Source organism: Zonotrichia albicollis, chromosome 6 (genome assembly GCF_047830755.1).
Source record: "Zonotrichia albicollis isolate bZonAlb1 chromosome 6, bZonAlb1.hap1, whole genome shotgun sequence".
Lineage (NCBI taxonomy): Eukaryota > Metazoa > Chordata > Aves > Passeriformes > Passerellidae > Zonotrichia > Zonotrichia albicollis.
Window position 1 is genome coordinate 44,531,080 of NC_133824.1, and position 12,723 is coordinate 44,543,802.

The window sequence follows — 12,723 nt, forward strand, 5'->3', positions numbered from 1 at the left end:
TCACCACAATTCTGTAAGAAAGGCAAAAGTACATAATGGTTTGGGTCTGTTAAAATCAGATCATCCAGCAAAAAAATTAGAGTGTATCTTGTGTATTTACCAAATTTGCCCATATTTTCATACCTGAAATTCATTTTTACATACCAAACCAGTCAAGATTTTTGCTGTTTTGATGAGGGCCCAGAAGAAACAAGGTCTCATAAAAGGCATCATTCCATAATGCCATATAGATCTCTGGAAGATGAGGTAAAGGAAGGGTCCCTAAAAGCACTACATTGTAACAAAGAGTTTAATCATTTCTTTGCTAAAAATTTCAAGAATTCCAAGTCCTTCACCATCTACAAAATCTAAAGTTTTGACTGGATAGGTTAATTCTGTTGTGGACTGTGCAGAATTGCAGTGGTTCTGTGTGGTGGATGAAAATGCTGATGGTCACTAAACCTTAAATGTAACATGTGCTGTGAGGAGGTATCAGGAGCAATCCACTTCTGGTTTTTTACCTCCTGTAATACACTGTGCATATAGCAACTGAACTAAGTAAAAGTTATAATGCAAAGCAGTTGCAAGCTAAGAAATAATAACACAGTTATTACTACAGTTGGTGCAGAAAGAGAAGTAAAAGAAAATGGCAGCACATATTGCATCTGTAAGAAAAATAAAGTTCTAAAAATGCATTCATGTAGCATATTTTACTTCTTCTTTACTGGATTATTTTTATCCTATGAAATAAATAATAGATAAAATATCAATCAGTAACTGTTTTTAAATGTATGAACACTCAAAATCAATGAACATATGGGAGAAACAGAGGAATGTAATTATAGTTTTTGTGCAGAAACGTTATTGCTGAAGCAAGGCTTTGAATGATGTGTCCTGTCTCATTTTCTGCAAAATGCCCTTTACCACACAGCATTTTTTTAAGTTCTCCATTCTCACACAGCTCCATTACAAGCTATGTCTGCTAATATTAATAAAAGGGAGAATGTAATGATTTTGTTCTCTCTGAGCTCAGTTTTTTCTAATGTAATAACAATATATAATTAATTGCAATGCTGCAGCTGTAGTGATGACCTAGAACCCCAATGCACTTAGTGTTTTATGGACAGAGGGCAAAGGACAATTGACCAGCCACAAATATCATCAGTATTGTGTTTACTACAACAAACCCTCAAGCTTTCAAAACATATGCATTTTTACAATGCACAAAAATACAGTGATTTTAAATCAAGGGCTAAGTATGGATTTAGCTTAAAGCCTCTTCCATTTAATGCTTTAAAAATGGCTTTTAGAAAGCCTGATTACCAACCCTTGAAACAAAGTAAAATGTAACTTTTCAGCAACTAGGAATTAAAACTGTAATACTTTAATCAAATAAAACTTCCAAACAATTCAATATCCCAAGAAAAAAATTCGACACATGCAGCTAACAGCAACTATTGTTTTACACATCCTACTGCAGTATTTATAATACCTGCTGCCATTGTAAAGTCCTGAAATCTTATCTGTCAGGTCAGCCACAAAACTTTAGGTAAAAATTTTCACTGTGGTATTCATACTGATTTATGAATGGAACACTATTTTTGTTCCTTATTTTTATCTTACTTTATTGATAAAAACTCAAATAAATACGTAAGAAACAGTTGCTTATATCCTTCGAAGATATTTGGTTACTTTGCAATCTAATATGCAAATATATTCTCAATTATTTTTTCATGAAAGAATAAGAACCCCCAATTACATAGATTGACAGAAGAGTTTGAATATTTTCAAAACTTATGCTGCTTTAGGTTTCTGCCACAGGGGCAATGAATGAGACAACAAAGAACTACCTGAAAAATTAGAATTAACATCTCCATTACTGAAAAGAGAAATCCTGTATCTAAAATGACTTGGAGCTCAAACAGATATTGAAAGAGGAGAATCATCAGATAGTAAGAGAGCTAGGAATAAGTTAAAGAATATCACACATCTACCTTACTCTTTTCCTGAAGTTTTTTTAATGTCTTATTTCTTGACAGTCTTGTGTTTCACTTCAGTTATCACCCCAAGGCTGCCACCTTCTAGTTTCCTTCCAAATGGATGAATTCCATCAAAAAACAGACAATCATAAAACCTACTATTAAAAAACTTACTATATTGATTATCCATTAATATAAACTAATCTGAACCTTGCAATCATATGTTCAAAAAATGTTTTCACTATCAGAGAAGCAATCTGATTTTTCCAACAGAAATATTTGCAGTATTTTTTACTCAATATGTTTTAGCCTTCATGCATATTTGCTGTAAGGCTTGGGATCAGCAGCTTGCAGAGTTTGGTACAAGTTTTCTGCTTCACTTTGAAAAGTATCACGAGTTGCCACCTGTCACTGCCTGGAATTCCTCTCTGTTTTCCATCAAATTCCCACATGATTGCTGGAAAATTCTCCTTCTGCTTTCTAGGAGTGCCCATCCACACCCCAAACTATAGGAATTTACCTCATTCTTTGCAGGAGATCATTCCACTGCCTTCAAGGAATATCTCCAGCTTTCTGGGAAATTTTCCACATATTCCACACTTGCCACAATTTTTCTCATGCCCACAACTTTGCACAAGATTTTTAGGAATTCCCCCTTTGCTTTATAAGACTTCCTTGTGTGCTTTTGGGGAATCCACAGCCAGCTTCCTAGAAATCTTAAGTGTGTTGTTGAAAGTATTCACTTTGGCTGCTCTCCTCCTTTTTCTACCTTTCACTTTCTAGGCTGTATCACTTGGTTTTTCAGGAAATTTCCCCTTTCTCTGCAGGTAACTTCCCCCATGTGTTTTTTTTGGAAAACCTCCCTCTGTTTTCTAGGAATTATGTCCCAAATTTCAGGAATTTACTAAGTTCTTCCTAGAAAATTTCTCAGTGTCTTCCCCGTTTCCCAGCTGCTTTCCATGCATTTTCCTACTGATTTCCAGAAATTCCACAGGTGCTCTCCAGCAAACTAGACAGAGTCGGTAGTCACTGGGTAAATGCTATTGGTAAATAAAACAAAACAAAAAAAAAAAAAAAAACAAACAAACAAGAAACAAAGCCACCTTCCATGATGCCTCTGGCTTGGGAATTGCAAAAACTGCCCATAACTGAGAAGGTACATATTAAAAACTGTTCTTAATGAAGTGGCTGTTCCTGAATGTAATACTGAAAAAAACCCATGGCCTCCCAAGCATATTTTCTTTGAAAACAGTGCCATTTAAGGAAACTTTCTCATGCATTTTCATAAAACTTCTGGGAGATCTAAAAGTGGATGGTGTTTAGATGTCAGTAACGCATCTAGAGAGATGTGACATTTTCAATTGCTAGGGCTGACTGTCCAATACAATTTGACACTGCTTTTGCAGTAGTGACCAACACTACTGCAACACTACTGCAACACAAAGGCAAATAATTGGTTGCATATTCAGATATTCTAAGTTAGGCTGGTAGTTACTTTATAACCATGTATATGAATATAAAGAGATGCATATGTAGAAGTCTGCTGGATACTGGAACCATTTATGTTGCTTTCCAAGATGATGCATTTAATTCTGAAATTTCAGTGCTTTTTTCAATTTTCTTTTCAGATGCACATGTAACAAACTCCTCCAACAAAAGCTTTTAAAGTCTTCAACTGAACAATTTTAAAGTCTTCAGTATGAAAGAGAAGATTATGATACAGGATAAATATGTCTCCATCAATATTAACTACTGCAAGGATGATAAGAAAATAGACTGTACATCAATGACAGTGAACTACTGAGAAATTAAAGACAATCAACTTCAAATCCAGCTTCAGTCTCAATTTTTTCACCTATCACCTTCATAATGGTATTACCATTTACACATTTTTCTACATCTCAAGGGTACCAGAACTGAAAGACATCAAGGTGCAAGTGGGTGGGAGGAAAACCAGAGAATTGTCCATCACATGCAAAGTTTGAATTCTAAAACAAAAACTTTGTTTTCAAAACACAACACCTTTAAAGCCTGTAAACTTAATCTAATGTTTGTTAGGCTATTTGTAGGATTAATAAGTCCTTTAGAGCATGAATTTCTTCAGTTTAGACGGGGATAAGAAAATATGTCTACTGAAGACATTTATGCAGACAAACCTTCTGCAAAAAATTGGCTCAATCTTAAGGAATGACATCACTTATGAATATCACTGTCATGTCACAACCATGACAACTTTTCAAAAAATTATGTAATTAATCTTATTTTTTACATTACCTTAAGGTTAAAAAATACTGTTAAATGAATTCAAAAATAAAGCACTTTTTAAAGGTCAGTATTTCAGGTTAATTTGTTCAACTTATCTTCTGATTAATAGATTATTTTAGGCAGTGAAATTTTGTGCTATGGAATTTCTGGCTTGCCTACTGGATGGAACTACCACCCTGTGTTTCCAGGAATTTCTTGGAAACCAGCACCTTGCATGCCCATTCCCATTGAAATAAAGTCAAGTTATCTTTCAGGGGAAAGAGTTGAAAAATATTTTTTTGTGGAAGAGATTTTACTGGGTTTGTTACTAATATTTTTTTAAATTTCTTGGGAAATATAATCTTTACTTTAGAGAAATGAGTGCTGGTAACTGTAGAAGATGAAGAAACACCCAGTCTTGAAAACACACCTCAAAAATACATAGGAAAGAAAATTAGGTCCAATTCCAGTCTCCTTACCTCCTCTTCCCCTGTTGGATCCTCTTGTCACACACCTCCAAGTCATGTGTGACTTTTGTGGCAATGGGGACAAAAAAAATACAGCATTGCTTGTTTCAAATGGAGCTGAGCACGTGTTTCATTTTATGGTCTTCTCTCCACTGCTTTCAGACATCTGTTCAATTTTATATAGTCTGTGCCCAAATTAAATTAAAACACTGAGACTGGCAAGAATGTGTCCACTGCTCAAAGAAGTGGAATAAAACCTGAGAGATGAGGGGGTGGGTGGAACACAAAAGCCTTGTATTCTAACTACAGCTGTCTGCCATGCTGACAAGGCACTGGATTGGCATAACACAGCATGCTGGTTTGGACAGCAGATCTGCAAAAACAAAAAACACACAGTCAAAAATGATACTTCAGCTTTTTTAGCTACAGAATCTCTGGGTGCATTCAGAAATGGAAAAAGCAAACATTTTTTTCCACCAGACAGTACAAAACTATAATAGATTCTTCCTTCAAAGCAAATGGTATACAACACATTTTCAGAGGATTTCAATATACTTCAATAAACCTGGGAAGCTGTTGATCTGGAGCATCCAATAAAAATGAGCTTTTGCTTCTAACTGGCATCATGTGAGGACGTCCTTCAGCAGTGCTGCCAAAACAGGGATAACAAAAGCAAGGATATTTGGGTACTCTTGCAATTCCCCTGGAAAGCTGATTTGCAGGTGATTCTTTGTGTAAAGTCTACTTTTCTCAAATAAGAAGCTGCACAAAAAGGCTCAGAAGGAGTTAAAATGCACCAAAGGAGGAAAGTTTAGATAAACATTTTCAGGCAAGAAAGCCAGAGCTCAGCTCCTCCACAGCAGACAACAGAGAAGAAGCAACCCTTGCAAGTTTTGGGGGATTTACAAGCCTTTAACTCTTGGAATACCATCAAGTTACCCCACCTATATAAAAGAGACTCATTCTACCATTGCAAATGGCTGCTGCAAGTGAGGCACAGGAAACTGCCTCCAGCTGGCTGCAGGACAGGGATCATAGTGCTGAAATTTGGGAGCATCCCTCAGCAAGTGCCTGCTCCCCACACTGAGGAGCTGCTGCCCCAAGCAGCGACAAGAGCAGCCCTGCTCACCTCTGGCAAAGGGGGCCTCAGTCTCTGGAGACACGAGGGTATTGGCGTTACAGACACAGGGAGACATCAGTGAGCTCAAAGAAGGATCCAAGCTACAAGAAAATGGAGAGCATTGGCTTGAGCTGAGAGCGCACAGCCTGCATTCCCACAGAAAACAAGGAGCAGGTTTTCAGCTGGCATCCTGCAAAATCTCCTCTGCTCCATTGCCTCTGATGCACCTCAGAGATAATCTCAGATATCATTTGAACATCCTTAAGCCCTTTGGCTCCATCCTAGCCCCTTGTTTCCCAGACCTAGGACTTTTCTATTTGAATGACAGATGACTTATTAGAAAACAATAGTACAAAATACTTACATGGAGACAAAAACTACTTAAGAGAATGTTCTTTTCTGATAGAGTGCTTTTATCATGAGATAACTTCTAATCTCACTCAATAGTCTACATTTTGCAATTTACATGAAACGTGATTAATACCCTATTTCCATATTTAAGTCTCTGACAATATTAATACTCTTACTATTCTCCTATCTAAGAATTTTTTAACTGTAATATGATAAAGTTATTAAGTTCTTGATTCTCCAAAATGTATCAGGGAAAAAATGTGATAACTAACACAAAAAAAAGAGATAAGCTTAATGATATGTAGAAATCTTTTTGTCCTCTTGAAGATGTTCTGAAACATTAGGAAACGGCTAAAATCCTGAATTTATCTTGCATTTTGCTCTGAACAAAATTTTTGTATTAAAAAATTCTGACTGAAGTCAAGTCTTCTGTTGATAAATCAATAAAGAATATGGGTTTTTCTCTTTAATATTTTCAATATGACAATTCAAGAAAAAGGAGAAATAACTTTTTCACAAGCACCTTTGTAAATCCTTTGTCTAGGCACAAGAAAATACTATAGGTTCAAAATAAATAAATCAACAAAGCAATAATCAGGGAGGGACCTATTAGTCTTTTAATCCAGATTACTGCCAATATTAAAAAAAAAAAAAAAGAAAAAAGAAAAATACCAATTTTACGTTAGCTTTTGATTAAGATTTTCTATTCATGATGTTTTAATTCCCTCATGAGAGTCATGTGGTCTTTCTCAGACCCTTGTGGGTGTCAGAACCATAGGGCAAGACACCAGGCAAAGCCTACCCCCTCTCTGTGTGCCCACCAGATTATTTTGCAAGCTTTTATTAATCTCTGAAACTAGAAGCTATAACATATTTAATTAACCAATTAAAGAATGAGCAAATGATGTGGCAGGCTGCCCCATGCATAGATAGAAATCTCAAACACTCCAGCTGTGAATGATCTGCCTTAACCACTTGAGGTAACTATGACAAAAGCACATTTTATACAACTTAAAGTTGTACAGGAGGAGCACATTAATACCTGTCTCTTTTTAATACCAGTGACACAAACAGGGAAAGAGAGGAGGAATTGTTATGTGACAGCTTTCAGCACCTAGAGGCATTTCCCTGTTACATGTACACTCTGCTTTCTTTTCCTTTCCTTTGACAATGTGACCAAAGAGCAATTTGAAGTTGTTTTTTTTCCCAACCCACAGGTATTTGTTGGTGCTTTTGACCAAAGTTAAAGCTGTGAGGGATCCAAGAAACTGAGGGCTCACATTGATGTGTGTAGTTGTTGCTGGTCAAGGCGGACATGCCAAGAGACACAGCATCCATCAGGGATAAATACTGGGAACGAGGAGTTCCCACTTTGAACTTTCTGGTGTTGGAAGGTGGGAGCTATGTAGCCAATATATTAGAAACTAAGATTCTAGATCTTATTTTGTTTCAACTCCTCCATGATTTTTAGCATCTGCAATACCTGAACTTGATTAAAAAAACCAAAGCAAAGCAGAAAGCTGGGGTTCAACCCTTACTGATTCTTCCCTTCTACTCTTGGCATATCTGCTTCTAAATTGAGATAGAAATTAAATCTTCTCTAAGATCCTCTGGGAGCTGAGAAGTTACACCATCCTCCTGCTACAATTTTCCTTATCTGTTAAATTAAGATAACGTCATTTATCACAATTAACATTCTAAAATATTATTACATGGCAAATGATTGGTACAGGAAGACAAGTACTGCAAGAGCTGTGAATGCACACTGAGGCTTCATCCTACAATTTTACTTACAAAAGAGCAGCACCTAGAAAAGAAAAAACAGGGCCAGGACCTCAATCTAGATTGCATAAAGTAAAGGGTCAACACAAAAAGCCTGGGATATAAACCATATAAATAGTTGATTCTACTAGTTAATAAATTAATACATAACCATTTGTAAGTAGTATGTTTGTACCCTCAGTTTAAATGAAAAGGATATAATTGCCAGAAATTGGTAGGTGAAATCCAAGGAAGCCGTGAGAAATTCTTAGAAAGAAAAGGGTTTCTTCCTCAAAAACCTGTGTAAAATTTCTACAAAACTCATATAGAATGTCTTAGAAAGCATAGGGGAAATTACTTGAATTTGCAGGAGAAAAATTTAGGCAGCACAGAGAAAATTTTTAGAAGGCAGAGAGAAATTCCTTGAATGCACAAGGAAAATTTTCTAGAACATGCAAAGTAAATTCTTACAAAGCACAGAGCAAAAATCTGTGGAGGCTACGTGTCTAGAGGGGAGATTCCTCAGAGAGCACAAAGAAAATTCACAAAATATGGGATGTTAAATTCATAACCAGCAGACACGGAGAATTACTGAAAACCAGAGATAAATTGCTAGAAATGAAAGAGGAAATTTCCAGAAGGCACATAAGCAATTCCTGTAAATTGAGGGTAAATTATCATGATGCAGCAAAGGGGGAAAAAAAACCAAAACCACAAAAGAACACAAGGAAATAATGGAAAATGATGAGGAAATGTAAGTAGAAAGCAGAAGCTGGCATTTCCTAGAAAACACAGTGCAAATGCCTGGAAAGCTGAGAGGTAAATTCCTAGAAAGCAGGCTAGGAATTCCTAAAAAGCACATGAACTCTTTCCTAGAGATTCCCAGAGACAGATGTGTCCCATGCAGCACCACAGCCCTTTAACAGCTGCATCAGATTTTACCTGAGCAGGGAACAGAATCACTGGAGTTCTGGGTCAGCCCCGTCCTCAGTGACAAAACCAGAACAAAACTTGGCAGTCCAAGCCAAGAGAAAGCCATGGCTTAGTCAGACACTTCTGGAGACATTGTCTCCTAGAACAACACATTTCCTTTCTTCTGTGGCCACTGAGATCAGAATCACAAAGGAAAGGAGGCAGAAGACAAGGGTGACCTTCCTCTCTGTGTGTTGCAGATCCTCCAAGCCTGGACACAGCTAAAATCCTGCTTTCACACGTGTCTCCTTGTACCAGGAAAAAAACAGCTCAGAAACATCTTTCATTCTCCTCCCTTTTTTTCTCCTCTTGATTTTGTTCAGCATTTCTGTGTTATCCCTAAATTACCCCGAGGATGCATAAAAGATATAGTGAACCAGTTTATTATCAGGGATTATAATAATAAACTGGTTACTACTTAATCACCAGTTATGAGTAGCAGTCAGTAGTTATTAACACAGATATCTCTAACAACTTCATCCATTTGCATCTTTTACTTGGAGTTTTAAAATACTGAAATGGAAGATTTTGAGAACCACGAGAAACAAAGGGGCACAAGATTCCCATTAAATTTCTTTGGTCAGTAAAATAAAGGAGGAAAAAAGTACATGAGGCTCGGCATTAAACTAACTACCCTTATTATATTATAAGAAAAAAACCTGAAGGGTCTGCTGTGGAGAGTTTGGTTTGTCAGTCTGAAAAGCCTCCAGAGTTAAGAAAAAGCCTTCACTAAATGGAAACATTCACATCTGTGCCACTGAAGACATCTGTGCTATAAAATCTGCTGTGAACAAGTTAAAATTTCTGTTCTGTACAATCCTGATGACTTAGTCCCTATTACAAAGACAGATCTCCCATTGACAGCATCAGAGGGGGAAAAATGACTGTGGGATTAGATCCTACATTTCACTAGTTTTTATTTATGGCCACCTACCAACGCCAACCACTTACCACTTCTAGAGCATGTCAAATTACTGCATCCCACCACAGACACTCAAATATATTCATATCAAACTGCCTGTAAAGTCAGTGAGAAGGTTCATGAATAAAGAGAAATTCTAGTGACAAGGCACAGGAATCTTAAAGCAACTCAAACTGGCTGTAAGACAAGGGAAAGTCACCCAGTGTGTGCATTAGCACAGAGACCTTGAGTCATCAGTACAAACACACAGACAGATACAAGGCAATTCTAACAATTGGTCAGCAGCAAACACTCTTTGAATTAAGAAAGCTGTCACAAAGAGATGAGAAAAGTCACCTGTGCCTTTCTTTCTTTAGTGACTTCTGAAAAGCCCACGGCAGAACTACAAGTGTGATTAAATAAATGTGATTTTCAGTTACCCCAAATTCTGTATGGTAATTCCAGTGAAGTCAGAGTAATCACACTACATTTACACTCAGGTCAGTGGAATCAGGATGAAACCCTAAGTGACTAAAATCAACAGAGCACAGCATCTGCTAATACTACTGCCCAAAAAATCACAACAAGCCTCAGGCATGCTATTATCAGATTGCACAATTTCACTGTCAGGCTAAGGAGTTTTAAAAGCAACTACAAACTGTGGAGGATTTAATTTTCACAGGCAAAGAATCTCTTCTTTCTATTAAAAGGACAAGATCATGTTGTTTCTTCAAAGATAAAGCTTAGTTTTGTTCTTCTCTTATAAAATGATAGATAGAAACACTCTTGCCCAATATTTTATGAGATAAAACATTTTTATCTGTGATTGGAATGTGGAGAACAGGAAAACTGGATTTTGTTTGAGAAGGCCAGAGAGTGTTTGCCATGCAGAACCACAGAGATTACAAGATTACAATTACAAGTGACATAACACTGTGAAGAGATTGTGCAAATAACAGAAACAAGAGGCCACACGTTTATTTAGTTCTTTTTAAGAGCAAGGTATAAATTGAAAGATATAAATTGATTCATCCTTCCAGCATCAGATTGAAGCTTGTTCATTCAATAAGGACTAATGGGATTACAAAAATTATGACTCAAGAAAACTCAAAGTAGTAAGTGGATGTGTTATGGTGTATACTCGGTACTTCTAGAAATCTGACAAAGATCTTTCTTTAACCCCACCAGCATTGGAAATTTTTATAAGTTTTTAACCTTTTCGTATTCTGATGGCATTTTCCTTTCCACAATCTTTCTAACTTCCTCCCCTCACTCTGTGCATTTCAGAGTGCTGGGCTAATTACTCCCAGTAAAGTAGACACAAAACTTCACAGCTTTCTAGATGAAACAAAAAAAAAAATCAACAAATATACAATCTTGAATCATTTGAAACAGCCTTTTTTAGACTGCTTGCAGTTGCTAGTTAGTAAAATTTAGCAAATCAGAGGTCAAGTTTGCAGTTTTTGGCAAAATAAAACCCAGAAGCACAGACTAAAGGGGACATCATTTTTCACAGCTCTGATTCAAGATTCCTGGCTGCCTTTCTGCACTCACAGTTGTCCTACTCCTTGTTTGGCAGAAATACAGGGTGAACGTTCACACTCACCAAGTGCCAAGGCAGCCTGCAATGCTTAAAAACCAGAACTGGCAGTCTTGTCAGCAAAAGGAATTTATTCTGACTTCACCAAAACTGGACCAGCCACTGAGACCCAATTCAGTAGCCAGCACCAACCACTGCACTTGCAGCTCCCAGAGAAGGATCCCAAATTGGCAGCAAAACCCCCAGGACTGGGCAACAGCTAACGAAATCCGTGGGAAAAGCTCCGTGTTTGGCAGCCTGGAGCAGGCAAACAGCAGCTCAGACAAGCAAAATGCAATTAATGGTTGCCTGCTGGGTTATGTTTTACATTCCTTCCTGTGCTCAGGAGCTAGAATGCCCAACCTAAAGCTGTGACTGAAAAATGTCTCAGTGCTGACACCCACATCGTGACACAGTAGAATCTGCTAGGCAGCTACCAGCACACAGGCCTGTCAAAAGGATGGTCCATTCAACAACATTTTGGGCAAATTAATGAAAATCTTTAGGTAAGACAACCTACACTAAGTTGTTACTGAATATAATAACAACCAGTGTTGTACACAGTTACAGAAAACCCTGCCATTAACACTTTCCTGGCGTATATGAATAAAACATGATTGTAAGACCAGAAAAAAAAATCCAAACCACCAAAATTTAGGATAACCATTAAGATACATACTTAAAAAATATACAAATATACACATGAATAATATATAATTTCACACCCAGAATAAGCACCCTTATAGGTCAATTACATACTCTTTCCTTTTTCCAGGTATTTGGCATTGATGTATTTTGCCTCTGTCATACTGCTTAGCCATGGGAGCACTCAAGGATTATGTTAGAGGGGATAAAATATCAGAAGCCATTGCTGTCATTTATTAGGTACACTTCTAACATCTCATGGAGCTGGGTATACCACCAGTTGCTGATAATTTTCATTTCCTTTTATTTAATATTGCTGAAAGAAAACACTGCATTTACTAATAGGAAAACAAATTTATCCCCTAACTTTTTCTGTAGGACATTTTTTAAATCTAATTCTTCTTTTTTTTCCCCACAAAGTAAGTTTAGTTCTGAAATTCTCTTTCATCTCCTGAGATGTCATCCTACATCTGCTCTGCAGGTAGAATTTTATGTGAAGTACACCACAACATAAAAGACAAATCCCTAGGTTCGTATCACTGGAAATGCCTCTGCCTAAAATAGTCAAAGGCAAAGAAAGACCCTCATACAAGAAATATGGTTGATTGCATGCACACATAATTTCACTGGAAAATGCACCAAAAATATGCAAATTTTATCACCTATTTCAATGTGTCATTTGATGGATATCTTTATGTTGTTACACATTTTAAAAAATACAAAAT

General features: G+C 36.9%; 1 long non-coding RNA gene across 1 annotated transcript in view; it reads right to left on the reverse strand.

Annotated features, from left to right (window-relative positions):
- Positions 1-12,723, reverse strand: part of LOC113459224 (uncharacterized) — a 310,290-nt gene that overhangs the window by 282,888 nt on the left and 14,679 nt on the right. Inside the window, exons 9-10 of the long non-coding RNA XR_012580874.1 lie at positions 5,799-5,890; positions 4,682-5,042 (exon numbers count right to left, since the gene is read on the reverse strand). This is a non-coding gene — a long non-coding RNA (uncharacterized LOC113459224). The remainder of the gene's footprint in view (positions 1-4,681; positions 5,043-5,798; positions 5,891-12,723) is intronic.